Below are 7,728 nucleotides of genomic sequence, written 5' to 3'. Positions count from 1 at the left end.
CGTGCTCTGATACCAAGTTTCTCACAACTCGAACCAGGGCCTAGCCGTGATGGACATCCCAAACCATGAGGGACCAGAATATCCCTCTCTATCTGGTAAGAATGCACACATTCATATAAATAAAGAAGATTCGAAAATATAATCTGCTATGGAAACATGGTCAATTCTGAATTCAGCATAAGTATGAAAATTGAAAATCAACTACATGTAATAACATCTGACTCAGTCTGCGAAATCTCTACTACAGGAAAATCTGACAACTTTCTGAAAACCGGGACTAGTCCCCCAGTAGACCAAAATAATAATAAGAGACATAATCTGAAAGACAGGCCTTCTGAAATAGAGAAGGCTCACCAACTGAATATTGCAACTCTGTCTGATGAATCTACTACCTTTCTGGACCCCTAGACTGAGCCTCAGAACTTGGAGGGAGGAGGAGGGTCAATACAGATGTACTGGTATGCAAAGTATTCCAAAATAAAGCTTTTATATAAATAAAACAGTTGAGAACAACTTGGCAAAATATTATACATCAAGTGGTTTTCAAAACCCATGGGTGCATTTCTGAAAAACATGTAACCTGCCTGTCAATGCAAGTTCTAATCTGTATATTACTTGTGAGTTAGGTGGCACTCCTCTACAATTCTGATTTTCCACGGGCGGTATGGAATCCTCTATTGACTCGGCGGGGAAGCCCCTAACCCAAGTGTGCCGTAAGGGTTGGAGTTCCTAAATCTTATATGCCTCAGGGATCTAGGATAGCGTAATAAATATACCCGGATCGGCAAATCACAGTTTTGGGCGATGAGTTGTTTAATAATCACGCCTTCTTCGGGGAACCACCTAAATTCTCTTTAAGCTCAATTTTATCCCATTCTAAATCATGCATGTTTCTAGTTTTAAAATCTGAAAAGTCTAATTTCAAACATACATTAAATCTGTTCTGAATTATCATGGCATAATCTGAATTGGTGTCGTCACACCAAGACTTGCAAGTCCTATTTCTGAGCCATAATGCATTATGCATAATTCTTTCATTAAAACACAGTTCAGACCACCAAACATGCAAACAACATAAAAGATTTCATGTTCTGAGAACATAAGTCAAAGCTATGTTGAGATTGTTCAAGCATATGGTGGTCACGTGCTTTTGGCAAAATCATGAACTCTTTCATTATATGAATATTTTCAACATTTATCAATATGCACAACCCTGTCTTTCAAATTCAAAACTACAAATCAATTTGTAGCATTAATCAAGATATTTTATATCATGCTTTTCAAGTTACATTCAAAACAATTCAGAACATAAGAAAATTGAGAAAATCATACCAAGAGAGGGATTTATGTGCGTCATGCTCTCACTTCATTCATAAATCATAAAACATATGCATACGTATATATAATTTTAAATCAATTTGGGGAAGGTCAAAAGACCCAAACAATACCGTCAAGATTTCTCAAATATGAATGTATTCATAAATCTGAAAGCCCCTTTCTTAAAATCATGATTTCTATGCCCATACGATTTTTAGAAAAACCCCGCGTACCTTAATTCCAGAAGATAATAGGTAATTTTTGAAGCTTACGAATTGGGGATTCCAAATCTTCAATCGCTTTTGAAAACCCATGGTTGAATCTTAAGATATTCAGATTTTAAATTTGAAAGCCTAGGGTGAGTTCATGATGAATTTTGGTGAAAGTGTATGTATTTAGGTGTATTGGGGATTAAATCCCGTGTTTAGATGGGTTTGGGGCCATGGAAAGTGTCTAATTTGGACTTGGAATTTAAAATACGGGACTGGAAATCCATATAAAGCTTCATCGCGATGCGCTGGAAATCGCGGTGAGATACTGGAATTGACAATTGTCAATTTAAGGCTCATCGCGACACGATGGCCAGTCAATCGAGAATATTGATGCTAAAAAATGCTCTCACTTCTTCACCGAGTGTCTGTTTTAGGTGAATTTTGTATTGATGAAAAGCTAATTCAAAGATCTTTAATTTGATATATAGTAGGCCATACCATTCAATATATCCAAAGAGATATGGTCAATTGAATTTGGCTCAAGTTTTGACACTCTCTAAAACTCGAACGATAGGAAAACTTACAACTTGACCTTGAGTTAGGGGACCTTTATGATCTCAATTCATGCTTAAATGGTTAACACACTACATAATTGATTATCATGAAAATTTTGCATAGGATTTATGACTTTTGGACCATCTACACATAGAAATGGCGGTTTTCATTCTAATCCAAAACACGGGATGTTACATTGGGCCTAAGGACGAGATGATTTTTTGGCCTAAGGCCAAGATATTAGGCTCGTGGATGAGATAATTTATCACTGAATTGAAGTTATACTCCCTTTCAAGAGTATGACGCTCCTCCCCAACGTGGGGTCTCTTCCTTAGGAGGACAAAACGTTGTACTCCATGTAGCTCGCATGGTTTATGTCGGTTAAGAGAATCTCCCTTAGAACTAAAGTTTTGAGATAAATTATTTTATTAAGAATAAAGTATTTTCCGTTGATATGAGCATTTTCCCTAAAGTGAATGAAATGCTTTCAAGTATGTTTCATAGTTATATGATTTTGAATTTCAAGTACTTGAGTTCAAAAGAGTTACGAGTTCTTGAGCATTAAAGAATTTTTATTCTCCATGAGACATATGAATGAGTTGAAAGTATTATTTAAAGTTTTCTTTAGCCTATGGGTAATGAGAATAAGAGAAGATTACCGATTTCAAAGTTAAACTATAATGACTCATGAGATTTGTGTCACATGCTCCATTCTACATGATTAATGAGCTTTACATTTTATACTTATTCAAGCCATGTGAGTCATTACTTATTGAATGCATGATTTGATTAAAGAGTATTGATGTTGTTTTATATAAATGCATGCACCCCCACATACTCAGTACATTCCCAAGTGCTGATCCACATATACGTCTATGTGCTACATTGTCTTATAATGTAGGTTCAGGTGTTTAGTCCCAGCCTTGTCAGTGACTTCTGAGTACTTCTGTCTATATTTCTACAGTGGTGAGTCATCATGGTTCGAGGACCTATCATCAGACATTTCAGCATTTGAGAGACTATGTTACTACTTTCAGTTTATTTTGAGTCAGTTAGGGACCTGTCCCAATGGATCTCTAGTTCATGCATTAGTAGAGGCTTTGTTAGAATAGTTATTAGATTGTGGTTGTGTTGAGGTTTTCCAGTATTGCTTGGTCATTTGAACTGAGCATTTTGTATTTTCTTTCATATGATATGACTATGCCAATGTTTGAATTATTTCATCTTGAATGAGTGTTATTAGTAGAAACAGGCTCAAGGGGTTAGATTGGGGCTACTTGTTGCCTGAAGCACCGTGTGACATCCTGGGAGGCGATTTCAGGTTGTTACAACCCTTTTGCTGATTGCTAAGAATTTGAGCTCTTTCATTTTGTTTCTTGAATATTGAACGACTTTTCCCTTGTTCTACATTCTTATTGAAATTATAGTGATTATTTTGTATAAAGGTTAGATTTTTGATGGGGTTTCGATGTTGATCTATATGGTACTACTACTGTTATCCAATTCTTGTGTTTGATCATATTGTACAACTAATGATTACCTTTTACCTTACCATAAAGAAATGATTTTCTTGATCTTATTGATATTAGGGTCATGAATTAGAAGAGGGTTCCTCAAGTATACTTGGAAATGTTAATAAATGATAAAAAAGCCTTTGTAGTTGATCATGTTTGGTATTTTTCAACTATTTTGATTGGCCTACATGCTAATTTCTTTCAATTAGGATCTAGAGTTGAGTTGAAATGTTTGTAGGTTTAGTTCAATGAGATTGTCTCTAACATGAACTTTTGGAACATTTTAGTTGCTTTCACCACGTCTCAGGTTGCTTTGCTATTTTCCGACAATACCTTTTCTCTTTATCTTTAATTGAGGCCAATTAAAGGTAAAGTTGGTTTCTCTCTATATTCTAATAATGAAGTCATTGAATGTAGTATTATAATGAGATTATTTGTTGTAAAAGGCTTTGAAAGTCGTAGGCTTTGTGATGAGTATATGGTGTGAGAGGGACATGTGATGCCTTTACTTCTGCTTTATTACATATGTTAAATTGGTTGACTTATATTTCAGTTCAAATTGTGAACTTGCGACTTGAAAATAGTTAATGTGAATTGAAATCGTGAACTTGTGACTTGAAAATGGTTAACGTGAATTGAAATTTTGAACTTGTGATTTGAAAATGGTTAAGTATAGTTATTTGAAATACTGAACTAATGACTTTAAAATGATTAAGTGTAGTAACTCAAAACTATGAATTAGGAACTTGAAAATGGTTAGGTGTAGTCATTTGAAACTGTGAACTAGAAACTTGAAAATGGTTACGTGTAGTCACTTGAAAATGTGAACATGTGTTTTGAAAATGGTTAAGTGTAGTCATTTGAAAATGTGAGCCACTAACTTGAAAATGATTTAGTTATTTAAAATAGTAAACTAATGACTTGAAAATGACTAAGTGTAGTCAGTTGAAATAGAGAACTAGTAACTTAAAAATTGTTAAGTGTAGTCATTTGAAATAATGAAATAGCAACTTGAAAATGGTGAGGATTAGTCACTTGAAATGTGAATTAGTGACTTGAAAATGGTTAAGGGCAGTGACTTGAAATGTGAATTAGCGACTTGAAAATAGTTAAATATAATTATTTGAAATGTGAATTAACTAGTTACTTGAAAATGGTTAAGAGTAGTGACTTGAAATGTGAATTAGTTACTTGAAAATGGCTGTGTAGTTACTTGAAATATGAATTAGCTAGTCACTTGAAAATGGTTAAGAGTAGTTACTTGAAATATGACTTGAAAATAATTAAGTGTAGCCACTTGAAATGTGTACTGCTGACTTGAAAATGGTTAAGTATAGTTACTTAAAATGTGTACTAATGACTTGAAAGTGTTTAAGTATAGTTACTTGAAATGTGTACTAATGACTTGAAAATGATTAAGGTAGTGACTTGAATTGTGAATTAATGACTTGAAAATGGTTAAGTGTACTTAGTTGAAATGTGTACTAATGAAGTGAAAATGGTTAAAATAGTAACTTGAAATGTACATTAGTGACTTGAAAATGGTTACGTGTAGTCACTTGAAAAGTGAATTAGTGACATGAAAATGATTAAGTGTAGTGACTTGAAATGCGAATTAGTTACTTGAATGTCATGACGCGAATTACGAGTAGTGATGATACCTACTCTATCCCGCTAGTAGATAAGCCAAACCATAACTCGAAGTTAAACACAATTGATTAATTTGGTGAAAATGCCCCAAAAAGGCATAATAGGCAATCCAACATAATAAATAAGCAAGTCAATAGAAATTGTTTAAAGGTAGTCACTAAAAAATTACCATCTCACGACCTGGAAGAGCCAGTACAAGAGCCTCAACTAATTAAAATACAACCCAAGTATAAAAAATAGTCAGTACATCAATCTTGAAACAAAAGACTGAATATAGAAAGATAGAAAGAAATAGGTGACTCCGACTCTAAGAGCTCACCCTATCTCAGGATATCAACACATCATAAATGTTGATCAATGGCGGCAACTAGTATTTGGATCTGCACCAAAAAGGTACAGAAGTGTAGTATGGGTATCAAAACCATGAGTACTCAGTAGGAATTATCGCCCGACTGAGCTAAATCATGATATAAGAATGATAAAATGCAAGATGACATAACTAAGTAAAGATAAGAAAACGAACCTGAAATATCTCTAATATCGCTATACATGAATAATAGATAGCCAGAATATCATCATAACATAACATAAAGCATCAGTACATGCAATTATAATTACAAACTTGGTGCCTATACACTAGTTAGTGCGAAAAAGTAAATAACCCATCGCAAGACCCCATAAGCCTGGAAGGTAAAAACAAGATAGATAACCCACCACCGTTAATTATCAACTCTCATAATACAATTGGAATTCATCCATGTCATATCACACTATTACCATCGAGTGTCCATCATAATTAATTTTCTAATTAATCAATACTTATCAACTAACCATCATGTAACACTAATACTCATGCATCAATAAATCATTCTTTATCAGCTAAACACCACTTATTAACTAATCTTCATATAGCGGTAATCATCACTTGTCAACTAGTAATTTATTTACCAATTAACCAACACTTGTTAACTAGCCAATATCTATCAAATAGCCAATATTTATCACTAAAGGCTATTCATATCATACTACATTATAACTATTTCCTTAATTTCAACTAAGCTAGATTGTCAATCTCATACCCCAATGTAATCTTATCATAATAAATATATTATCATAGTATAATACGTATAGTCGGACTCAAATCAGAATGGATATTCAACAATATCCTTATAAATATCATCATAATCATCTTATGGTCTTATCGGGCATATATATATCATCATAATATTCCTTTGACCTTGTCCGACATATATCATCATAATTATCCTCCCGCCTAATCGGGTATATATATCATCATAATCATCCTCTAGCGTTGTCGGGTATATATCATCATAATCATCCTGTAACGACCCAAATCACCTCTCGAAAAGTCACACGATGCTTAAGGCTACAAATAGCCCCAAGCTAATCCTTTGATCTTGTTTCTAATAATAATACTCATCTCAAGATGAAATAATTCAAACACTAGCATAGTCATATCATATGAAGGGAAATATAGAGAAAATACTCGGTCCAACCGACCACACTACTGGAATTCTCAACACAATCACAATCTAAGAACTAGTCTGACAAAGCCTCTACTAATCCATGAACTAGAGAGCCATTGGGGCAGGTCCTCAACTGACTCAAAATGAACTAAAAGTAGTAACATAGTCTCTCAAATGCAGAAATTTCTGGAGATAGGTCCTCAAACCATGAGGACTCACCACTGTAGGAATGTAGACAGAGGTGCTCGAAAGTCACTGACAAGGCTGGAATTGAGCACCTGAACCTACATTATAAGACAATGTAGCACATAGACGTATATGTGGATCAACACTTAGGAATGTACTAAGCATGTGGGGATGCATGTATTTATATAAAACAACATCAATACTCTTTAATCAAATCATGCATGCAATAAGTAATGACTCACATGGCTTGAATAAGTATAAAATGTAAAGCTCATAAATCATGTAGAATGGAGCATGCAACACAAATCTCATGAGTCATCATAGTTTAACTTTGAAATCGGTAATCTTCTCTTAGTCTCATTACCCATAGGATAAAGGAAACTTTAAACAATACTTTCAACTCATTCATATGTCTCATGGAGAGTAAAACTTCTTTAATGCTCAAGAACTCATAACTCTTTTGAACTCAAGTACTTGAAATTTAGAATCGTATAACTTTGAAACATACTTGAAGGCATTTCATTCACTTTAGGGAAAATACTCATAGCAAGGGAAAATACTTTAGTCTTAAGGAAATAATTTATATCAAAGCTTTAGTTTTAAGGGAGGTTCTATTAATCTACATAAACCATGCGAGCTACATGGAGTCCAATATTTTATCCTCCTAAGGAAGAGACCCCACGTTGGGGAGGAGTGTCATACTCTTGACAGAGAGTATAACCTCAATTCAGTGATCACTTATCTTGACCCCAGGCCTAATATCTCAGCCTTAGGCCTAAAAATCATCTTGGCCTCAGGCCTAACCAA

This window comes from Capsicum annuum, chromosome 11 (genome assembly GCF_002878395.1).
Source record: "Capsicum annuum cultivar UCD-10X-F1 chromosome 11, UCD10Xv1.1, whole genome shotgun sequence".
Lineage (NCBI taxonomy): Eukaryota > Viridiplantae > Streptophyta > Magnoliopsida > Solanales > Solanaceae > Capsicum > Capsicum annuum.
This window is presented reverse-complemented; position numbering follows the sequence as displayed.